At 40.3% G+C, this 24904-nt stretch overlaps 1 protein-coding gene across 1 annotated transcript in view; it reads left to right on the forward strand.

Annotated features, from left to right (window-relative positions):
- Positions 1-24904, forward strand: part of pik3r3b (phosphoinositide-3-kinase, regulatory subunit 3b (gamma)) — a 338192-nt gene that overhangs the window by 164046 nt on the left and 149242 nt on the right. The gene's annotated exons all lie outside the window — the stretch shown is intronic.

The raw sequence follows: 24904 nt of genomic DNA on the forward strand, positions 1-24904 counted from the left end.
TATGTAACTACCCCTGAATTTTGTCTTTGCCTTTTTTTTTGTTTTTGTTGGTTTGATGACATTTATACAGAATTTTGAATTTAAACTGTGCACTTTGTACATTGAGTCATTTTATTATGGCTTTTTCCCACCAGAACTACTACCATAAATGTGGCTGATTGTTAGATAGATTAGTGGGTCAACGTCTTATTGACCCCTATTTACACCTAGCATTAGCATAGATCCGAAGTGATGAAGTACACAGAGCATCTGCAGATCCTTAAAAAGTCTTGAAAGGTTTCCAAATTTTATATCGTCACTGTCCAATGAAAAACGCTTCTCCAAAACAGCAACTTTACAGGAGAGAGAAAAAAATTCTGTCATAAACTAAAAATCGACAAAAATGAAGATTTGTTTTTTATAGGACAGCGACGATATGGAGGTTAGGCTATTAATTTATTGACTGTTTTCATATAGGTTCTTCACCTATTTAAGATAGTGGAGTTGGTACTGTAGACATGGGGAAGTGTTACTTTAATGGAAAATCCCATTTTTTAAATTCAATAACTGTTTTTTTTATGTAAGTATTATTTTTCTCAGAAAATCCATGATGAATCACAAGCTTACTGTAAATTATGTTTGTAAATCCGATGTTGGTTTTGTTTGATTTTTTTTTTCTAAACTTAAAGTTTAGTTAAAGTCTTGAAAAGTTACATTTAATTTCCACACACCTGCTGAAAGTCTGGTACAGTGTCTTGAGGACGCATATGAAGCCAAAGTGTCTGGATGTTTTCCTGCATCACTGCTGAAACAACAGGTAAACTGTTGACTGGTGTATGAGCAAAACTTGCTGTTGTATCTCGGTTTGGGTTCAGGACTTTGTACAAAGAAAACTGGAAGCTTCTTACTGAGCAGCAGAAATGACAATGAGAAATGTGCAGAAAGGAGACACATTTAAAATATTAGAGCCCTCAGAATTCTATCAGTGAAGTGTGGAGCTACTTTGAGCTTGTTAATGGTGTATTTATTTATTTTGTTTGCATTGGCAATTCTATGCCCCTATCACACATTGTAAGCCTGTAGGGAGCATCGGCTAAAAGCAGTGTATTTCAGAATGCTGGGGGTCAACAGAGGTGGGCTATTCGACAAAACGTTGTACTGGTTATAATGTTTCACTACACCCTAAGTGCATTTCACATAGGACTTCTCCTTTAATCAGTGTAAATAAGTATCAACATAATCTGCCATGTTTGATTCCCCATATGTAAATCTATCTATTAGACATACAGCTCTGAAAAAATAATCACTTAAAATTATGAGTTTCTTTGATTTTACCAAATTGAAAACCTTTGAATTAAAAATCAAGAGGAAGTGCTTGAATTTTTACACCAGGAGTGGCATATAGTTATCCAAAAATCTATTTAAAAGCAGTGTGTAAGACTGGTGAAGGAGAACATGCCAAGATGCATAAAAACCAGGGTTATTCCACCAAATATTGATTTCTGAACCAAAACTTCTAAAACTTGTTGAATATGAACTTGTTTTCTTTGCATCTTTTTTATTTCAGCTATTTCTCATTTTCTACAAATAAATGCTCTGAATGACAATATTTTTTATTTTAAATTTGGGAGAAACGTTGTCGCTATGAACGTAGTTTATAAAATAAAACAACAATGTTCATTTTACTCAAACATAAACCTATAAATAGCAAAATCAAAGAAACTGATTCAGTGGTCTCTTAAGTTTTTTTTTTTTTTTTCTAGAGCAGTATATGGACGCATTTGACTCTATTCTCCTTTAAAAAAACAATGTGTGCCAGAAGCCTGTGGTCTCCTCTGTGAATCAAAGCTGTACAACATCACCGACCCTCTAGCTATGTTTGCGCACGTAGCTTAAGCACTGGTTTGGTAATTAGCGACCGTTCCTCATTGTGATTGTGTTTCGTAGCCATGATGCTGGATCTCTGACGCCCTTTGGAAGTGAGTAAGTCATTCCTAAGTCAGCTCAGCAGTGTGTGGGCGCTTTTGCGTGCCCTGGTGTCTTAGATGACTGATGGGGGGCTGCTGAAGGGCTGGGAATGTTTGTGGATAGATGGCAGAGGAAGAGAGCGAGGAGAGGAGTTGTAGATGATCCTTCTATCCGAAGCCTGGCTCGACATTAGTGAGTCCGCTGAGGCCTGGCAGCACCGCTGCAATGAATCTGGCCTCCTCGCCGGGGCTTTTGGCAGCCGGGGCTCGGCTCTGTGCTCTGTTCTGCAGTTTAATGAAAAGAGTTTGACTCGCTGCCTGATGCAGTTCCTTCGGCTGGAGTTTATTTAAGTCGTGTGTGTCTCTCGCGCGGGGAGAACGGAGCGGAGTGGCCGGGCTCCTCCCTTGACGACGGTGATCTGGAGTCAAAATATTGAGTTTTGATCATGGAACCTCCAAAGTTAGCCCTGTGAAGTGCACACGGGCATGCAAAGTCCACATTTTCCCGTGTTTGTACTGCGAGGAGATGTTTTTTCGCTAGCTATTTCTGTAGAGGAAGAATGAGTCAGACGAATCGGATGCTCGGATGAAGACTTCAGCGCGATTGATGATGATGGGACATCGCTGGAGTTGATTATAAAAGATTTTCTTGTCACAAAGGCAGATTAGATTGAGGAAATGTAGACGGTTAGAGTATGCAGCCGGCCATTACCGCCTGCATATATTGGGCGTATTTGACAACAAAAGAACAGAAAGATGACAAATGCTTATTTTATTTGCCGTGGAGCGTCTCATGACTTTAGATCACTCCGCGTACGCAGTGTCACACTTCATCGAGGACGGCACGGGTGTCGAGCGGCTTTGTTCTCCCCGCGTTTGTGTTTGCATACATATGCTTCATTTACGTGGATCTGCGTGTGAGATAAGCTGCATTCTAAAGCCTAGTAAGAGGCGGCTTTGTGAAATCAATCAACCTTTACGACACAAATGCCCAAATACAGTGGTTTAGCACTACTTGCAGGAAATAAACATGAAGATTTGTGGGCTGCTGCTGCTGCTGCTGCTGCTGAGGGGTCACTCTTGGGTCTGGGATGTTGCTGTGTTTAATCCGGCTGTCAAAGCTTGCTTTTATTTTGTATTTTTATATACAGCTCTGTAAAAAAATAAGAGAGCACTTAAAATGAGTGAGTTTCTTTAATTATACCAAATTGAAAACCAAGCTGAACTGCTTGAATTTTTGCACCAGGAGTGACATAAAGCTATCCAAAATCAGTGTGTAAGAGTGGTGGAGGAGAACATGCCAAGATGCGTGAAAACTGCGATTAAAAAACAGGGTTATTCAACCAAATATTGATTTCTGAACTTTTGAATATTTGAGATCTGAAAGCTCTGCGTCTTTTTTGTTTGTTTCAACCATTTCTCATTTTCTGCAAACAAACGCTCTAAATTACAATATTTTGTTTGGAATTTGGGAGAAATGTTGTCCGTAGTTTATAGAATAAAACAACAATGTTCATTTTACTTAAATATGTACCTAAAAATAGCAAAATCAGAGAAACTGCTTCTGTTCGTTGTTTCTTCAGATTTATACTTTTTGTTAAACATTTGCCCAGATTTTCAGTCTTTTTCAGCAGTGATCATTCATGAGCCAGCACTGATGTGTTTGATTAAGGGCTGGCATATTTTGGCCGTGTGTGAAATGCACTTTTCACAGTTAGCGTGGAGCGTGAGGTGAGGGTGTGGATGTGAACAGCTGCTCTCTCCTCCTGGTCTTCACTTTACAGCACCAGAAATGACATTAATGCCTAGGTCAGAGGTCATACAAAGCCTGGTGGACAGCAGACAGCAGCTCTGTGGACAGTAGTGGCCTGTGTGCTCAGGCTTACAGATGTACTGAGGGTGTAAAAATACATCTGAAGGTGCATCAGTTATAAAAAAAAAAAAAAAAAAAGTATTTTTCACACTATAAGGCGCACCGGATTATAAGGAGTACTATCAATAAACGTTTATTTTCTGGTCTATTTTTATACATAAGACGCATTTTTTTACGACTTTAGTAATGCACCTTCCAAGCTCAGCTAAGTTAAGTGAACAAAACTGTAATTCTTAAAAAAAATAAAAATCAGACAACTCAGGCTAGTCAAATGAGCGCTGGAGGTTTATCTACACAGATTTCTCTCCTGAAAATGCAACTAAAGCTGGAGCATTAGTGGCTAACCGCTAGCATTAATGCTAATGCTGCTCCAACAGTGCTAGCCGGAGTTAGCAGCGGGCTACAGGCCGATAATACTCACCTCTGAACGGCCGAAGAGCTAGCACTTAGCGCGGTTAATGGGTAATGCTAATACTACTCTAGCAGTGCTTGCTGGGGTTAGCAGCAGGCTACAGGCTGATAATACATCTGAACAGCCAAAAAGCTAGCGCTTAGCACAGTTAGCGGCTAATGCTAATACTGCTGGAGAACTAAACTGAAACTCTTGTATAACACTGAACTTCAGCAGAGTGGTTTTACTGCTAATTACAACCTGATTGGTAAAATTCATACATAAGGAGCACCGGATTATAAGGGACACTGACAATTTGAGAAAAATTAAAGGATTTTAAAGGCACCTTATAGTGCAAAAAATACAGTATTATGTTGTTTTTCGTGTTTATATTCTGTACATTTGGATTTAACCAATTAATAAGTTGTGTCAAATCATAAAAAAAAATTAATGAATTGCATTAATCACAACACAAAGTTTGTGAAGCTGCTAACTGGCATGCACTATGGGTTTGTGCACTGCTGCATGTCCATGCGTGCATAACAAGATAGCAATGAACAATGCCAAGATAGCAATGAACATTAACAATGACAGTTGGTGTCTGTCTAGGTTGTTTTCAGTCAGTGGTGCACCTATATTTTGAGACCTCCACGCCCACCGGTGTAGATATATTTACAAGCACTGTTGCTATTTAATCGATGCAGACAGAAGGTGTAAAAATAGGCTGTCGGTTGTGTGTAAGACAAAAACTAGTTTCACGTAGAGATAGAGTCAAAAATGAGATTAGGCAAAAATTTGATTAAGGGCTGGCATATTTTGGCCGTGTGTGAAATGCGTTTTTCACAGTTAGCGTGGAGCGTGAGGTGAGGGTGTGGATGTGAACAGCTGCTCTCTCCTCCTGGTCTCCACTTTACAGCACCAGAAATGACATTAATGCCTAGGTCAGAGGTCATACAAAGCCTGGTGGACAGCAGACAGCAGCTCTGTGGACAGCAGGGGCCTGTGTGCTCAGGCTTACAGATGTACTGAGGGTGTAAAAATACATCTGAAGGTGCATCAGTTATTTAAAAAAAAAAAATGTTGTTTTTAATGTTTATATTCTGCTATTTTGAATTTAAACAATAAATGATTACAAAATATAACTGCGTTAATCACAATGCAACGTTTGCAAAGCTGCCAACAGGCACGCGCTATGGGTTTGTGCACTGCTGCTTGTTTTCAACGAGTGGCGCGCCTGTATTTTCCGTAGCCAAGATAGCAATACACTGAGCTGTGGGTTCTTTTTAAATGCCTTCAAGTCTGGCAATTCCTGTTTAAGACCCCCTTCAACCTGATACAGTCAATCTGTCAGCTATTGGACAAACAAAGTACTGGCCCAAATCTAATTCCACACACACACACACACACACACACAAATACAGGAAGAAACAAAACAACCATCCATTCACATTACAGCTCCTCATTTATTCTCCTAGTTATTTCTTATTTTCCGCGTCTCAGAGGCACGCAACACTGTGCCCTCGGAAAGCCTGGCTGCCTCCCTGCCTCCCTGCCTCCAGCCCCACTCTCAGCCTCTAATACATTCCAGCTTGGTAAGGTTTGTTTGGGAAACCGTGTGTTTAAAGAGCAATCTTTGGGGTTGTTTTGGACTCACTTCCTCCTGAATGTCTGTGCCTGTCAGAGGCTGAAATATGCATTGTGCGTGTGAGAAATAGAGAGAGGAAAAGTGGCTGAATACAAAAGATCTAAATGCAGTAGTTGGTAAAAAGTGAAAATGTGAAAACTGAATAAATAAAAGAAAAAACTGTGAATAAAAAAGAATGAGGTTATCATAAATATATGAGGAAAAAAAAACATCCAATTATCTTTGAGGTCTTTTTGACCCCATTCAGTGTTTTACAGTCTGAAAACATGATTGACAAGATTTTTTTGCTTCATGTTTCATGTCTTTGTCTAATTAAATTGCATGCATTAGATTCCCCAATTGGACTCTGTTTGTAATGCATACTACAGTCAGGGCTCGTATGGAAAAGTCATGGAATTTAAAAATAGCGATTTCCAGGCCTGGAAAAGTTTTTGTAATATAAAAATGCCCAGAAAGTTTTGGAAAAGTAATGGATATTTGCTTTACAAATCTTTGTGTTTCAGTTTTTTGATGGAGAAAATCTATTTTGAGTTAAAAAACATTGAGTAATTCAGTAATTTAACCATACAAAATGGAGCTCTCAGGATCTGACACACATTTTATTATTGAAGATTTTGTCTAAGCGTGAGGTACCCAATAGCGCTACACTGAGGAACCGTGAGTGTTCTGGTAAGCCAGGGAGCTATCAGCTAGCGGTTCCTCCCTCATAGCTTGTTTTAACACAGTAAACACACAGACTACCGTCCAATATACTTAACTTCCCTCTGAACAGCGAAAGAGCTAGCGCTGCAGTTAGCAGCTAATGCTAATGCTGCTGCACCCAGCCTTACTACTGGAGAAACTTCACTAAAAACTCACCCTTATAACGCTGTACTTTAGCAGAGTGGCTTTACTGTTCCTTAATACCTAACTGATAGAATTCATACATAAGACACACCGGCATATAAGGCACACTGTATTTTTTGGGGCAAATTAAAGGATTTTAGGTACACCTTATAGTTTGAAAAATATGGTTTCATAGGCTCTAAAATCGAAAGATGTGCTAAAATAATTTCAGAATTAAAGAACAAATAATAAGCCTAGACTAAAAGTTGTTAGACTTGTGGCTCCAGTACAGTTGAGAAGAAGTGAATTTCAGGCTCCACACTGTGGCTGTTGGTCTATATTTAGGGTTCGGGGAAAGTGCTTTGTGATGTACTGCTTTCAGGCACAGGGAAGTTAAACAGAGGCTGTTTCACACATGCTGCCTCTGCACGGCATGAGCGGCGGGACAGTGTGATTACTACATCTCGCACATGTTGGCTGTTCGTTCACTCACAGCGTTTGCTCTTCAGGACAGAACACAGTCAAAAAATGCTATTTTATCATTAGCATTTAGGTTGTTTTAGAGGATTAGCTGTTTTGAGGGGTTGTGATTGGATAATAAAAAGCAGTAGATCTACCTAGACCTAGAGGATTGGCTATGATTAGCAAGATTTCACATTTTATAATGTACGTATTTATGTTTTGTTAAATTTTTATAAGGAAATCAGAAATTGTTCTAACAGGATTAAGGTCTGATGATTAGTAGGGGTGTGCATCACAAAGCATCTCACAATACAATCTCATCATGATATGTTGTCCGCAATAATAATAATAATAATAATAATAATAATATCATGATGATATCATGATTCTGCGATTCTCTGTTTACAGCTCTGGAAAAAAATAAGAGACCGCTTCAGTTTCTGAATCAGTTTCTCTGATTTTGCTATTTATAGGTATATGTTTAATAAAATGAATATTGTTGTTTTATTCTATAAACTACAGACAACATTTCTTCCAAATTTCAAATTAAAATATTCTCATTTAGAGCATTTATTTGCAGAAAATGAGAAATGGCTGGAATATAAAAAAAAAAAAGATGCAGAGCTTTCAGATCCTGAATAATGCAAAGAAAACAAGTTTTATTCAGTTTTAAGTTTTAATGCATCTTGGCATGTTCCCTCCACCAGTCTTACACACTGCTTTTGAATGACTTCAAGCCACTCCTGGTGCAAACATTCTAACTGTTCAGCTTGGTTTGTTGGTTTGTGATCATCCATCTTTCTCTTGATTATATTCCAGAGGTTTTCAATTTGGTAAACTCAAAGAAACTCATCATTTTTAAGTGGTCTCTTTTATTGGTCTCTTTTTTTTCTATAGCTGTATATCACAGACAGTTCTCTTATGATAATGAATGGCATCTGTGTTACAGAAGATGATAAAATAAAATGTATTTATTGGTGTCAATTTCACAGAATTTGTCAACCAGTATTCTTCACTGTGGATTTACCCTATTTATTTGATTAGCGCCACCATATGAAGTAATGAAGCAGTGTCTTTAGTAAGTCAAAATGGGTACGAGTCTTAGGGAGGTTAAAGCAAATATGTTTCATATAAATATATTTATATTTGAAGTAACCATATTCTCCCGATGGCCGTAAGGGTTAGGTTAACTTTAGTAACTTTAGTGATTTCAGTGAGTTTTAAACCACAACCTCCGTAAGATCTTTTATCTATATGCAAAACCACCTTTCTACCAAGTCTTGGTTGCAGCCTTTGGCTCTGTGAACCATCTGACTGCATTGGTTAACAGGGAGCTGAAATGAGAAGGAAGGTGTGGTGTTCAGTGCTCGAGGCAGTGAGTGTACGTTAAGCAGGTGTAGGAGAGGTACAGGGATGAATGCACATCAGTGTGATACCAAGTCAGCATGTGTCAGTGTTCGGTGACTGCTCACCTAATTGTACCTATGTACACCCCAGGACTATATCGTTACAAAGACGTTAATAACACGTCAGAGCTTCCTGTTCAAACTACAACCTATTTTGGTGTAAGATAAAAATCTTTTTAAAGTGGTTGAAAATATATTTATATATGGACATATTTTTGTTACATATAGATTTGGTTAAAAGTTGAAGTTATGTATGGATGTATTTTCTACCTATATAGGAAGATGGATGATCACAAGCTATCAAACCAAGCTGAACTGCTTGAATTTTTGCACCATGAGTGGCCTAAAGTTATCCAAAAGCAGTGTGTAAGACTGGTGGAGGAGAACATGCCAAGATGCATGAAAACTGTGTTTAAAAAACAGGGTTATTCCACCAAATATTGATTTCTGAACTTTTAAAACTTTGTTTTAAACTAAGTTGAAAAGATATGTATGTATGGATATATTTTATATGTATAGATTTGGATAAAATTTGAAGTTAAAAAGACATTGTTTGTTTTTAACCACTTCGAAAACGTATGTTTTTACCGTATTTTAATCGTTGTATTGCTGGTGTGTGTGTGTGTGTGTGTGAATTTGTGAGAGAGATACTCATCACAGCAGACTGAGTACAGTCTCTGATTCTGAGGTCAGTGAAAGGCCACAACATGCAGTGTCCAGGTTCACTACAGAAAGAATCTGAGTGCACTGTTTCACAATTTTCCTCTTTTTTCTCCCTCTGGAAGAGTTTTCCCTCTAATTGTGCCGAGTCATCCTGCCACAGACTATTCTCATTGTCCTGAAGCCCTGAATTTAACCTGGTCACACACACTTTTTTTTTTTTTACACACAGACACACGCATATACATGCACACACACACGCAAACACCCAGGGGGGTCAGGGTGTGACCTCCTGGAATTCCCCACACTAGCTGACCCCGTGTCCCAGCTGACCCAGTGAAAATGACCACTGCTGTCCTCTCAGCTGCTCGCAATCACATGCTTCAGTGTACCATGTAATAATCTCTTAACTGCCCTGACTATGGCCTTTGTTCTGCAGCTCCGCTTTTTTCCCTCCTTTTCCTTCTTACCATCTTTCCGTGCGGGGTCGTGCCATGTCAAACGTACGCTCAGATTTGAGGCCCTTCATGCAGAGCTGATGTACTGTAAGTATCGAGTGTCTCAGAGAAGTCGAAGCGCTGCAGAATCTACCAGCCGCAGTTTTGCTGCTTGAAGGAGAAAAGTTGTTGAATTGGAACCAGCGTGGGCACTGTTATATGGTGGAAACTTGACCTAACCGTACCTACCTTAAAGTACTTCTGGCAGAAGCTCAGAACCTTTGCTTTTGTGCCTTTTAACTTCTGAAAATGTTCCACAGAGCTGTTGGACTGTGTGTGTCAGCAGTATTTAAACTCAATCATTATGTGGAACTACTGTAGTTTTTGGGCAGTATAAGGGTAGCCTGTTTATCACAGTATTTAAAAATGATGACTTGTCTAATGTGTCAAATTTCTGTTTTTTATTTATTTAGTACAGGACCAAAACATCTCATTCATTTACAGTACCAGTCAAAAGTTTAGACACACATTCTAATTCATATTTGTGGTAGATTTTTTCCTTGTTGTAACAATGCTTTCTGGCAATAAATCTTATATCATTGGCCTGTTAATTTTCCATTTAAATCTAAAACTAGGGCTGTTAACGTTAAAGCGTTAACGCAGGTGATTAATTTAAAATCAGTAATGCATTGTTATTTTATTTAATTTTTAAAAATAATTTTATTTCAAAATTTTCCCATTTTCTCCCCAATTTACACGGCAAATTATCCAACCCACTCATCAGTGTTACGCAGCCTGGTTCTCCTTCCACACTACCGGACTCTATTTCCCAGAATTCCCCTGATTATGACATCAACAATAACCCTTCACCTTCACCCAATCACATTATGCTCCGACGCTCTGATTCACCTGTGTACTAAATTACTTCCGGTTCATTCTTATCTAGATCCTGTATTTAAGGCATCCATTTGTAAACAAACACCGCGAGGTATTGCCGACTTATGTTGCGTACTAAGCGTTTTCCTGATTACTGTTTTTGCCTTCTCGTTACGGATTATCGGTTTATGTCTTTTGTTTTGCCCTTATTGGATTTGTTGTATGGTTGGACTGTTTCTCGGTTTCGAACTCGGACTGTATTTTTGACTACGTCTCTGGTTATCGGTGAGATCATTGTTTACTTGGTTATTCTGTTAGCAGAACCTGTTAGCCTTCCTGCTAATAAACCTGTCTGTATTTTTAACTCGGCTCGCGTCACTCCTCTCTACCTGGCGTCACAATCAGGACTCCCCCTAGCACTAGTGATGCCCCAACACACTGTCATGTCTGGTGCTGAAAGCGCTCCCATGTCCCCGACATCCAGCTCTATCTGCGATTCTCATGCTTCCAACTACAATACCCAGAACGCACCACACCATGACACCACACTGACTCCCGATCACATGACACACCACATGACACCTCCAGGAAGTCCCGAGTACTGATTTGGATACCTGTGTATGACCTTGACTGTTTATCTCTTTTTGGATTTTTGCCTACCCTGTGATACGGCCTGCCCGTGTATGAACTCTAGACTGTCTCCCGTTTATGGTATGGTTTCTCTCTGCTGCATCTCACTGGTACTGACATTGTTTAAGTTGACTACCCCTGTCTGCTCTATAACTTTTAATAAAGTTGTTTTACTGTATCTGCACCAGTCTGGTCGAGGCGGGCACTTGGACAGGTAGAGCTCAGGTGGTCTTGATCATGGTGGACCGCATGGTGCTGCTTGTGACACTTATGCTCAACCTGTTTGTGGTGCATGCGAGACTCGCCCATATACAGTATGCACAGTACTGGAGTGTCCACACATACATTCCATTTGAAATTCTTACAACCAAACTGACATGTTTACAGTAAATTAAAAAAAGGTTTCCTGTATTCAATTTATTATGCAATTATTATGCATATGCATTCTTTATTCCAGCACCCCAAGTTGGCTTTATCTCCCCTCAAACATACAAGTATATACTAGTATTTTAATGGGCACTTTTAAATATTATAAATATAATTGCATTTAAAGCAGTTCTAGGTAGGATTTCCTTGATTTTTGATCTTTTTAAAGAAGTAAAATTACAGCTTGAAACTCACTGCAGCGCTGCATTAAGGTGTAATAGGAGGAATAGCGGTGCTCCCGTATCTGTGCCGGAGCTCCTCTGAGCTCAAACCAGACTCTGTAAGTTTTCCTAGGCAGCCACGGCCAACACTTTCAAGAACTGCAAACTGCTTTCCGACCTTTAGTTCTAACAGTTCTACAAGGACTACTGGTTCATTTTTTAAAAACTAACATAACGGCACTCTGGAAGAAGCTGTAAAGAGGCCGAATATGTCTGTGAAAGCCAGAAAACGAGAAAGAGAAACTAATCCGCCTAAAACATTTATTACACTCTGCAACTGTAGGGGGAGCCCACGAGCACAAAATCTCAATCCTACCTAAGTGTTTTCAAATTGTCAGCTTTAGTAGATTTTCTTCTCTGCATTGAGAACACACCTTATAAAAGATAAAAAAGTAGAATAAAAGGCAGATATTTATTTTAAATTTATTTTTCTTGGCTTTGCAATTCAAGCTATCCACAGTCGCACAGTTGCAGCCAAAGTGATGTTTGATGTCTGGATGCTGATCAGTTTTCCTGTGGATCTTCTCCGAGCCAGAAACGGAGAAACTGACTGCTTGCACAAATCACATGCAGAGGAAGCAAATCCCGTCTGCTCACATCTCTGTAGGGATGTGATTTTCTACAGAAGAAAGTGACGTGCTGCCTTTCCCCAAATGGGACAGCTCATCTCATGAACTCCGCTGTCTTTTTCCACATGATCCAGTCGTCTGAAAGCCTAGACTGGGGTCAGCATTACTGGCCAGCATGGACCAGACTACCTCAGGTTTATTTAAAGGCTGAAATAAAAAAATTAAAAATTTCTTGGCAAGTGAAACCTCACCACACCTAGTCAATATAGCTAACATTTTTCATTGTAAGTCTCTTAAAAGAATATTATATGATTTTTTATCTTTATTTATTACTAGACAATTGTCGTATTCTATTGCCAATATGTTTAAATGATTGTGGACACCCCGTCTAATCAATACATTAAGATAAGATACATTTAGTTGCACAAATTGCTGACAGAGATGTGTAAATGCACATACATACACAGAGGGTCTAGTCCCTGTAACTGTAATGCTTTTGCAATCAGATCTTCACAGCAATGGTCCAAAATCTAGTAGAACATCTTCCCTGGACATAAGAGACAGTTAATCTAACATAAGCAGAATAAACTCTTTTTTAATACTCTTACAATTAATAATTATTAGGACACTTATCTTTGATTTTACTAGGTGTTCTTCCAGGGTTCTTCATTAAACCACAACATCTTTAGGCAACAAATATATACAGCTCTGGAAAAAATAAGAGACCAAATCAATTTCTAAATCAGTTTCTCTGGTTTTGCTATTTATAGGTATTTGTTTGAGTAAAATGAACATTGTTGTTTTATTCTAGAAACTACGGACATCATTTCTCCCAAATTCCAAATAAAGATATTGTCATTTAGAGCATTTATTTGTAGAAAATGACAAATGGCTAAAATTTGAAAAAGATGCAGAGCTTTCAAGACCTCAAATAATGTAAAGATAACAAGTTCATATTCATAAAGTTATGAAACAATTCAGAAATCAATATTTGGTGGAATGACCCTGTTTTTATTACAGTTTTTATGCATCTTGGCATGTTCTCCTCCACCAGTCTTACACACTGCTTTTGGATAACTTTATGCTTGCACTCCTGGTGCAAAAATTCAAGCAGTTTGGCTTGGTTTGATGGCTTGCGATCATCCATCTTCCTCTTGATTATATTCCAGAGGATTTCAATTTGGTACAATCAAAGAAACTCATCATTTTTTAAGTTGTCTCCTATTTTTTTTTTTCCGGAGCTGTATAAATAACATCATTTTTTGTTTTTTCTTCTTTAAATATTCCTTCATTTACATTGAATATACAACCTCTGTTATATATGTTTCTTTAAACTCCCTTTTAAAAAATGATTCTATTGCCAACAAAAGAGTAAAACATGCATGCAGTATATTTAATATGTTTTGTTTGAAATGGACTCAAGCGTTTTTCTTTAATATCTTATTATATAGTATGCTGTTTCATTGTTAGTATACCATCTTGCTATAGCAGCAGTAACATGCTAAACCATGAATATCTCCTGGGTTCTCTAAAACCCTTGCATTGTAGTTGCTTTTACAAGTAGCCATCTTATTTATTCTCAAAATCAGCGTTCATACAGCAGGTGAAAGTGGCCCAAAACCTATTTTAGCCTAATTATTTTAGGCTATTCACACTTTTTATCTTTTTAATGTACCCATATCTGGCATCTGTTGGAATGGTTTGCGCTTTGTTCTGTCATGACATGCATGTGCGAAAGAGCAATGCTTCACGTTAAGTTTCACTTTAATCCCAGCCATAATCTGAATACAATATGAGGGAGTTCAGGCTGCAGCTGAGCTCATCTCTGAGAATTCACTCCAGCCTTGCTAAAAAAAAAAAAAAAAGGACATGCATTCAGCCAGTTCATTCGGCTGCGACATGTGTTTTCTTATATTAATGAAACAGAAATATTAGTCCAAATATGTATAAGCTTTGTTACTTGAAATCTTTAAATCACCACTGCTGTTCATTTTCCTACAGTTTTCTACAGGGCATTTCCCTCTTTACTCTCAATATTTTTACTTTAATTCCTTTTTAGCTGTTTAGACAGAGTCGCATTGCCACAAATCAGATACGTATCGGATTTTAGTACTACATATTAGATCGTTTTTTTTTTGTTTGTTTGTTTGCACAGCCACACAAAGGACACACCTGTGTCACATAAAATATAAAATATCAGATTTGGGCCACATTTATCTACTGTGTGAAAGTCGCCAAAGAGAATGGATGGGAAGCTTCAGGACTGCACTATCTGCATCACTCCCTGTTGGCTCAGCTGTCCTCACTTGACTCGACTCAACTTGAACTGCGTGTTCCAAAATGTACGGCCACTCCACCACTTAGCCCACAGAGACCAAAAATAATACTGGGAAATCCTTGAGGGATAGATTAGAGCGTGACCAGCAGAAACTGCTCCTAGATCAGCAGTCTGAGATATTACGTAAGGCTTCGGGATTAGCAGTGCTGATCCTGGATCAAATCTCTCCTCTCTGCGTACTTGCGCTCCTGAAAGACTGCGGGCTCTGTGTCCCGAAAGCCGAGAACAAACAGAACTAGAAAAGGTAAAGTTCGTGAACGAACTTTAAGTTGGCTTGGAAAAGAACGCTAATAACGTTAAAAAGTTAAAATGGTTGCTAAGCTTTTTCCGTCTGAAGAGTGTGAAGAGTCATTGATATGCTGTTAACGCTAAATGCTAAAAACGCTGACATCTAAAAACATTTGGTTAAACGCTGAAATCTAAAAACATTTGGTTAAACGCTGAAATCTAAAAATGTTTGATTAAACGCTGAAATCTAAAAACGTTTGGTTAAACGATGAAATCTAAAAACATTTGGTTAAACGCTGAAATCTAAAAACGTTTGATTAAACGCTGACATCTAAAAACGTTTGGTTAAACGCTGAAATCTAAAAACGCTTGTTTAAATGCTGAAATCGTAAAACTTTTGGTTAAACTTTTGATTGCTAATGTGTTGCTAGGTGGTTGCTATCATTTCTAAAAAGGTTGCTAAGCTGTTGCTAGGCAATTGCTAATGTTTTCCAGGTGGTTGCTAAGCTGTTGCTAACTGGTTGCTAGGCAATTGCTAACATATAACAGGTGGTTGCTAAGGTGTTGCTAGGTGGTTGCTAGGGTGTTGCTAGGTTGTTGCTATCATTTCTAAAGTGGTTGCTAAGTGGTTGCTAGGCAGTTGCTATAGTTTTCCTAGTGGTTGTTAAGGTGTTGCTAAGTGTTTGCTAGGCAGTTGCTATCATTTCTAAAGTGGTTGCTAAGTGGTTGCTAGGCAGTTGCTATCGTTTTCCTAGTGGTTGTTAAGGTGTTGCTAAGTGGTTGCTAGACAGTTGCTATCATTTCTAAAGTGGTTGCTAGGCAGTTGCTAACGTTTTCCCAATGGTTGTTAAGGTGGTTGCTAAGTGGTTGCTAGGCAGTTGCTTTCGTTTCTAAAGTGGTTGCTAAGTGGTTGCTAGGCAGTTGCTAACGTTTTCCAGGTGGTTGCTAAGTGGTTGCTAGGCAGTTGCTAACGTTTTCCAGGTGGTTGCTAGGCAGTTGCTAAGTGGTTGCTAGGCAGTTGCTAACGTTTTCCAAGTGGTTGCTAGGCAGTTGCTAAGTGGTTGCTAGGCAGTTGCTAACATTTTCCAGGTGGTTGCTAAGTGGTTGCTAGGTAGTTGCTAACATATTCCAGGTGGTTGCTAGGCAGCTGCTAAGTGGTTGCTAGGCAGTTGCTAACGTTTTCCAGGTGGTTGCTAAGTGGTTGCTAGGCAGTTGCTAACGTTTTCCAGGTGGTTGCTAGGCAGTTGCTAAGTGGTTGCTAGGCAGTTGCTAACGTTTTCCAAGTGGTTGCTAGGCAGTTGCTAAGTGGTTGCTAGGCAGTTGCTAACGTTTTCCAAGTGGTTGCTAGGCAGTTGCTAAGTGGTTGCTAGGCAGTTGCTAACGTTTTCCAGGTGGTTGCTAAGTGGTTGCTAGGCAGTTGCTAACGTTTTCCAGGTGGTTGCTAAGGTGTTGCTAAGTGGTTGCTAGGCAGTTGCTATCGTTTCTAAAGTGGTTGCTAAGTGGTTGCTAGGCAGTTGCTAACGTTTTCCATGTGGTTGCTAAGTGGTTGCTAGGCAGTTGCTATCATTTCTAAAGTGGTTGCTAAGTGGTAGCTAGGCAGTTGCTAACGTTTTCCTAGTGGTTGTTAAGGTGTTGCTAAGTGGTTGCTAGGCAGTTGCTATCGTTTCTAAAGTGGTTGCTACGTGGTTGCTAGGCAGTTGCTAACGTTTTCCATGTGGTTGCTAAGTGGTTGCTAGGCAGTTGCTATCATTTCTAAAGTGGTTGCTAGGCAGTTGCTATCATTTCTAAAGTGGTTGCTAAGTGTTTGCTTCGCAGTTGCTAACGTTTTCCAGGTGGTTGCTAAGTGGTTGCTAGGCAGTTGCTATCATTTCTAAAGTGGTTGCTAAGTGGTTGCTAGGCAGTTGCTAACGTTTTCCATGTGGTTGCTAAGTGGTTGCTAGGCAGTTGCTATCATTTCTAAAGTGGTTGCTAAGTGGTTGCTAGGCAGTTGCTAACGTTTTCCTAGTGGTTGTTAAGGTGTTGCTAAGTGGTTGCTAGGCAGTTGCTATCGTTTCTAAAGTGGTTGCTACGTGGTTGCTAGGCAGTTGCTAACGTTTTCCATGTGGTTGCTAAGTGGTTGCTAGGCAGTTGCTATCATTTCTAAAGTGGTTGCTAAGTGGTTGCTAGGCAGTTGCTATCATTTCTAAAGTGGTTGCTAAGTGGTTGCTAGGCAGTTGCTAACGTTTTCCAGGTGGTTGCTAAGGTGTTGCTAAGTGGTTGCTAGGCAGTTGCTAACGTTTTCCAGGTGGTTGCTAAACAGTTAATAGATGGTTGCTAAACCCTGGCTGGGGTGCCGGGGTGTCCAAACTTTTGACTGATAGCTGCTCCATACAGCAGCTCCTCCATACACTCACAGTACTGGAGGAGCAGGGGAGAGAAGGGGTTCCGTGCGCAGAGCTGCTCGTGTGTGAGTTAGAACTCTGGGCCCCCCATTCATTTCAATGGGAAAACTTCGTACGACATTTGTACGAAAACCGTACGACGTATCGTCGAAACGTTAAAAATTTCGGAAAGAAAGCGGTAAGTTCTATAGACCGTCCGATTTTTGTCTTTGTATGTCAAAAATTGTTACCTACACAGACGTTCAAAGTTGTCCCCTATTCATTTCCTATGGGAAAAAAAAGCGCACGTTTACGAAGTTTTTACGAAAACCGTACGATGTATCGCTTAAAAAAGCACAAGCAACCTATTCGGGTATAGGTCCTACGATACTGCAAAATTTCGTGGTTCTACGTCAAAAGCCCTAGGAGGAGTAGTCGATTAAATTTTGAGCGCGGAATAATAATAATAACTAGAAAAGGTAAAGTTCGTGAACGAACTTTAAGTTGGCTTGGAAAAGAACGCTAATAACGTTAAAAAGTTAAAATGGTTGCTAAGCTTTTTCCGTCTGAAGAGTGTGAAGAGTCATTGATATGCTGTTAACTTTTGGCTAAACGCTAAATGCTAAAAAATATGAAATCTAAAAACATTTGGTTAAACGTTGAAATCTAAAAACATTTGGTTAAACGCTGAAATCTAAAAACGTTTGATTAAACGCTGAAATCTAAAAACGTTTGGTTAAACGCTGAAATCTAAAAACATTTAGTTAAACGCTGAAATCTAAAAACGTTTGATTAAACGCTGAAATCTAAAAACGTTTGGTTAAACGCTGAAATTTAAAAACGTTTGACTAAACACTGAAATCTAAAAACGCTTGTTTAAATGCTGAAATCGCGAAAGTTTTGGTTAAACTTTTGATTGCTAATGTGTTGCTAGGCAGTTGCTATCATTTCTGAAAAGGTTGCTAAGCTGTTGCTAGGCAGTTGCTAATGTTTTCCAGGTGGTTGCTAAGCTATTGCTAACTGGTTGCTAGGCAATTGCTAACATATACCAGGTAGTTGCTAAGGTGTTGCTAGGTGGTTGCTAGGGTGTTGCTAGGTTGTTGCTAAGGTGTTGCTATGGTATCTGGGGTGGTTGCTAAGATGTTGCTACGTGGTTGCTAGGGTGTTGCTATGGTATCCGGGGTGGTTGCTAAGGTGTCGCTAGGTGGTTGCTAGGGTGTTGCTAGGTGGTTGCTAAGGTGTTGCTATGGTATCTGGGGTGGTTGCTATGGTGTTTCTAAGTGGTTGCTAGGTGGTTGCTAAGGTGTTGCTATGGTATCCGGGGTGGCTGCTAAGGTGTTTCTAGGTGGTTGCTAGGTGGTTGCTAAGGTGTTGCTATGGTATCCGGGGTGGTTGCTAAGATGTTGCTAGGTGGTTGCTAAGGTGTTGCTATGGTATCTGGGGTGGTTGCTAAGGTGTTTCTAGGTGGTTGCTAGGTGGTTGCTAAGGTGTTTCTATGGTATCTGGGGTGGTTGCTAAGGTGTTTCTAGGTGGTTGCTAGGTGGTTGCTAAGGTGTTGCTATGGTATCCGGGGTGGTTGCAAAGATGTTGCTAGGTGGTTGCTAAGGTGTTGCTATGGTATCTGGGGTGGTTGCTAAGGTGTTTCTAGGTGGTTGCTAGGTGGTTGCTAAGGTGTTGCTATGGTATCCGGGGTGGTTGCTAAGATGTTGCTAGGTGGTTGCTAAGGTGTTGCTATGCGGTTGCTAAGGTGTTGCTATGGTATCTGGGGTGGTTGCTACGGTGTTGCTAGGTGGTTGCTAGGGTGTTGCCATGGTATCCGGGGTGGTTGCTAAGATGTTGCTAGGTGGTTGCTAAGGTGTTGCTATGGTATCTGGGGTGGTTGCTAAGGTGTTGCTAGGTGGTTGCTAGGTGGTTGCTAAGTGGTTGCTAGGTGGTTGCTAAGGTATTGCTAGGTGGTTGCTAAAGTGTTGCTATGGTAACCGGGGTGGTTGCTAAGGTGTTGCTAGGTGGTTGCTAGGTGGTTGCTAAGGTGTTGCTAGGTGGTTGCTAAGGTGTTGCTATGGTATCTGGGGTGGTTGCTAAGGTGTTGCTAAGTGGTTGCTAGGCAGTTGCTATAATTTCTAAAGTGGTTGCTAAGTGGTTGCTAGGCAGTTGCTAACTTTTTCCTAATGGTTGCTAAGGTGTTGCTAAGAGGTTGCTAGGCAGTTGCTATCATTTCTAAAGTGGTTGCTAGGCAGTTGCTAACATTTTCCAGGTGGTTGCTAAGTGGTTGCTAGGCAGTTGCTTTCATTTTTAAAGTGGTTGCTAAGCTGTTGCTAAGCAGTTTTCAACGTTTTCCTGGTGGTTGCTAAGGTGTTGCTAAGTGGTTGCTAGGAAGTTGCTAATGTATTCCAGGTGGTTACTAAGTGGTTGCTAGGCAGTTGCTAACGTTTTCCTAGTGGTTGTTAAGGTGTTGCTAAGTGGTTGCTAGGCAGTTGCTATCGTTTCTAAAGTGGTTGCTAAGTGGTTGCTAGGCATTTGCTAACGTTTTCCAGGTGGTTGCTAAGTGGTTGCTAACTGGTTGCTAGGCAGTTGCTATAATTTCTAAAGTGGTTGCTAAGTGGTTGCTAAGTGGTTGCTAGGCAGTTGCTAACGTTTTCCCAGTGGTTGCTAAGGTGTTGCTAAGTGGTTGCTAGGCAGTTGCTAACGTTTTCCTAATGGTTGTTAAGGTGTTGCTAAGTGTTTGCTAGGCAGTTGCTATCGTTTCTAAAGTGGTTGCTGAGTGGTTGCTAGGCATTTGCTAACGTTTTCCAGGTGGTTGCTAAGTGGTTGCTAACTGGTTGCTAGGCAGTTGCTATAATTTCTAAAGTGGTTGGTAAGTGGTTGCTAAGTGGTTGCTAGGCAGTTGCTAACGTTTTCCCAGTGGTTGCTAAGGTGTTGCTAAGTGGTTGCTAGGCAGTTGCTAACATTTTCCAGGTGGTTGCTAAGCTGTTGCTAAGTGGTTGCTAGGCAGTTGCTTTCATTTCTAAAGTGGTTGCTAAGCTGTTGCTAGGCAGTTTCTAACGTTTTCCTGGTGGTTGTTAAGGTGTTGCTAACTGGTTGCTAGGCAGTTGGTATAATTTCTAAAGTGGTTGCTAAGTGGTTGCTAGGAAGTTGCTAATGTATTCCAGGTGGTTACTAAGTGGTAGCTAGGCAGTTACTAACGTTTTCCAGGTGGTTGCTAAGGTGTTGTTAAGTGGTTGCTAGGCAGTTGCTAACGTTTTCCAGGTGGTTGCTAAGGTGGTTGCTAAGCAGTTAATAGGTGGTTGCTAAGCCCAGGCTGGGGTGCCAGGGTGTCCAAACTTTTGACTGATAGCTGCTCCATACAGCAGCTCCTCCATACACTCACAGTACTGGAGGAGCAGGGGAGAGAAGGGGTTCCGTGCGCAGAGCTGCTCGTGTGTGAGATGGAACTCTGGGCCCCCCATTCATTTCTATGGGAAAACTTCGTACGACAATTGTACGAAAACCGTACGTCATATCACTTCGCAACCTACTATTAATTTAAAGATCTCGATAAGATCTATAAGCTCGCCGAATTTGGTGTTCGTATCTCAAAAATTGTGGCGGTTACGGACGTTTAAAATTTCGCCCCATTCATTCCTATGGGAAAAAAATGCGTACGTTTACGAAGTTTTTACGAAAACCGTACGATGTATCACTTCAAAAAGCACAAGCAACCTAATCGGGTATAGGTCCTACGATACTGCAAAATTTCGTGATTCTACGTCAAAAGCTGTGGGAGGAGTAGTGTTTTAAATTTTGTTGCGAGAATAATAATAAGTAGAATAAGAAGATTACGAAGAACAATAAGTTGGCTTTTCCAAGCCAACTTAATAAGAAGATTACGAAGAACAATAAGTTGGCTTTTCCAAGCCAACTTAACTAGAAAAGGTAAAGTTCGTGAACGAACTTTAAGTTGGCTTGGAAAAGAACGCTAATAACGTTAAAAAGTTAAAATGGTTGCTAAGCTTTTTCTGTCTGTAGAGTGTGAAGAGTCATTGATATGCTGTTAACGCTAAATGCTAAAAATGCTGACATCTAAAAACATTTGGTTAAACGCTGAAATCTAAAAACATTTGGTTAAACGCTGAAATCTAAAAATGTTTGATTAAACGCTGAAATCTAAAAACGTTTGGTTAAACGATGAAATCTAAAAACATTTGGTTAAACGCTGAAATCTAAAAACGTTTGATTAAACGCTGACATCTAAAAACGTTTGGTTAAACGCTGAAATCTAAAAACGCTTGTTTAAATGCTGAAATCGTAAAACTTTTGGTTAAACTTTTGATTGCTAATGTGTTGCTAGGCGGTTGCTATCATTTCTAAAGTGGTTGCTAAGTGGTTGCTAGGCAGTTGCTATCGTTTTCCTAGTGGTTGTTAAGGTGTTGCTAAGTGGTTGCTAGGCAGTTGCTATCATTTCTAAAATGGTTGCTAAGTGGTTGCTAGGCAGTTGCTATCGTTTTCCTAGTGGTTGTTAAGGTGTTGCTAAGTGGTTGCTAGGCAGTTGCTATCATTTCTAAAATGGTTGCTAAGTGGTTGCTAGGCAGTTGCTATCATTTCTAAAGTGGTTGCTAGGCAGTTGCTAACGTTTTCCCAATGGTTGTTAAGGTGTTGCTAAGTGGTTGCTAGGCAGTTGCTTTCGTTTCTAAAGTGGTTGCTAAGTGGTTGCTAGGCAGTTGCTAACGTTTTCCAGGTGGTTGCTAAGTGGTTGCTAGGCAGTTGCTAACGTTTTCCAGGTGGTTGCTAGGCAGTTGCTAAGTGGTTGCTAGGCAGTTGCTAAGTGGTTGCTAGGCAGTTGCTAACATTTTCCAGGTGGTTGCTAAGTGGTTGCTATGTAGTTGCTAACATATTCCAGGTGGTTGCTAGGCAGCTGCTAAGTGGTTGCTAGGCAGTTGCTAACGTTTTCCAGGTGGTTGCTAAGTGGTTGCTAGGCAGTTGCTAACGTATTCCAGGTGGTTGCTAGGCAGTTGCTAAGTGGTTGCTAGGCAGTTGCTAACGTTTTCCAAGTGGTTGCTAGGCAGTTGCTAAGTGGTTGCTAGGCAGTTGCTAACGTATTCCAGGTGGTTGCTAGGCAGTTGCTAAGTGGTTGCTAGGCAGTTGCTAATGTATTCCAGGTGGTTGCTAGGCAGTTGCTAAGTGGTTGCTAGGCAGTTGCTAACGTTTTCCAAGTGGTTGCTAGGCAGTTGCTAAGTGGTTGCTAGGCAGTTGCTAACGTTTTCCAGGTGGTTGCTAAGGTGGTTGCTAAGGTGTTGATAAGTGGTTGCTAAAACCTGGCTGGGGTGCCGGGGTGTACAAACTTTTGACTGATAGCTGCTCCATACAGCAGCTCCTCCATACACTCACAGTACTGGAGGAGCAGGGGAGAGAAGGGGTTCCGTGCGCAGAGCTGCTCGTGTGTGAGATGGAACTCTGGGCCCCCCATTCATTTCTATGGGAAAACTTCGTACGACAATTGTACGAAAACCGTACGTCGTATCACTTCGCAACCTCCTATTAATTTAAAGATCTCGATAAGATCTATAAGCTCGCCGAATTTGGTGTTCGTATCTCAAAAATTGTGGCGGTTACGGACGTTTAAAATTTGGCCCCATTCATTCCTATGGGAAAAAAATGCGTACGTTTACGAAGTTTTTACGAAAACCGTACGATGTATCGCTTAAAAAAGCACAAGCAACCTATTCGGGTATAGGTCCTACGATACTGCAAAATTTCGTGGTTCTACGTCAAAAGCCCTAGGAGGAGATAGTGATTAAATTTTTTGCGCGGAATAATAATAATAACTAGAAAAGGCAAAGTTCGTGAACGAACTTTAAGTTGGCTTGGAAAAGAACGCTAATAACGTTAAAAAGTTAAAATGGTTGCTAAGCTTTTTCTGTCTGAAGAGTGTGAAGAGTCATTGATATGCTGTTAACTTGTGGCTAAACGATAAATGCTAAAAACGCTGAAATCTAAAAACATTTGGTTAAACGCTGAAATCTAAAAACATTTGGTTAAATGCTGAAATCTAAAAACGTTTGATTAAACGCTGAAATCTAAAAACGTTTGGTTAAAAGCTGAAATCTAAAAACATTTGGTTAAACGCTGAAATCTAAAAACGTTTGATTAAACGCTGAAATCTAAAAACGTTTGGTTAAAAGCTGAAATCTAAAAACATTTGGTTAAACGCTGAAATCTAAAAACGTTTGATTAAACGCTGAAATCTAAAAACGTTTGATTAAACACTGAAATCTAAAAACGCTTGTTTAAATGCTGAAATCGTAAAACTTTTGGTTAAACTTTTGATTGCTAATGTGTTGCTAGGCAGTTGCTATAATTTCTGAAAAGGTTGCTAAGCTGTTGCTAGGCAGTTGCTAATGTTTTCCAGGTGGTTGCTAAGCTATTGCTAACTGGTTGCTAGGCAATTGCTAACATATACCAGGTAGTTGCTAAGGTGTTGCTAGGTGGTTGCTAGGGTGTTGCTAGGTTGTTGCTAAGGTGTTGCTATGGTATCTGGGGTGGTTGCTAAGATGTTGCTACGTGGTTGCTAGGGTGTTGCTATGGTATCCGGGGTGGTTGCTAAGGTGTCGCTAGGTGGTTGCTAGGGTGTTGCTAGGTGGTTGCTAAGGTGTTGCTATGGTATCTGGGGTGGTTGCTAAGCTGTTTCTAAGTGGTTGCTAGGTGGTTGCTAACGTTTTCCTAGTGGTTGCTAAGGTGTTGCTAAGTGGTTGCTAGGCAGTTGCTATCGTTTCTAAAGTGGTTGCTAAGTGGTTGCTAGGCAGTTGCTAACGTTTACCTAGTGGTTACTAAGATGTTGCTAAGTGGTTGCTAGGCAGTTGCTATCATTTCTAAAGTGGTTGCTAATTGGTTGCTAGGCAGTTGCTAATGTTTTCCTAGTGGTTGCTAAGGTGTTGCTAAGTGGTTGCTAGGCAGTTACTATCATTTCTTAAGTGGTTGCTAAGTGGTTGCTAGGCAGTTGCTATCGTTTCTAAAGTGGTTGCTAAGCTGTTGCTAGGCAGTTGCTAACGTTTTCCTAGTGGTTGCTAAGGTGTTGCTAAGTGGTTGCTAGGCAGTTGCTATCGTTTCTAAAGTGGTTGCTAAGTGGTTGCTAGTCAGTTGCTAACGTTTTCCATGTGGTTGCTAAGTGGTTGCTAGGCAGTTGCTATCATTTCTAAAGTGGTTGCTAAGTGGTTGCTAGGCAGTTGCTATCATTTCTAAAGTGGTTGCTAAGTGGTTGCTAGGCAGTTGCTAACGTTTTCCAGGTGGTTGCTAAGGTGTTGCTAAGTGGTTGCTAGGCAGTTGCTATCGTTTCTAAAGTGGTTGCTAAGTGGTTGCTAGGCAGTTGCTAACGTTTTCCATGTGGTTGCTAAGTGGTTGCTAGGCAGTTGCTATCATTTCTAAAGTGGTTGCTAAGTGGTTGCTAGGCAGTTGCTATCATTTCTAAAGTGGTTGCTAAGTGGTTGCTAGGCAGTTGCTATCATTTCTAAAGTGGTTGCTAAGTGGTTGCTAGGCAGTTGCTAACGTTTTCCAGGTGGTTGCTAAGGTGTTGCTAAGTGGTTGCTAGGCAGTTGCTATCGTTTCTAAAGTGGTTGCTAAGTGGTTGCTAGGCAGTTG

Source organism: Astyanax mexicanus, chromosome 5 (genome assembly GCF_023375975.1).
Source record: "Astyanax mexicanus isolate ESR-SI-001 chromosome 5, AstMex3_surface, whole genome shotgun sequence".
Classification (NCBI taxonomy): Eukaryota; Metazoa; Chordata; class Actinopteri; order Characiformes; family Acestrorhamphidae; genus Astyanax; species Astyanax mexicanus.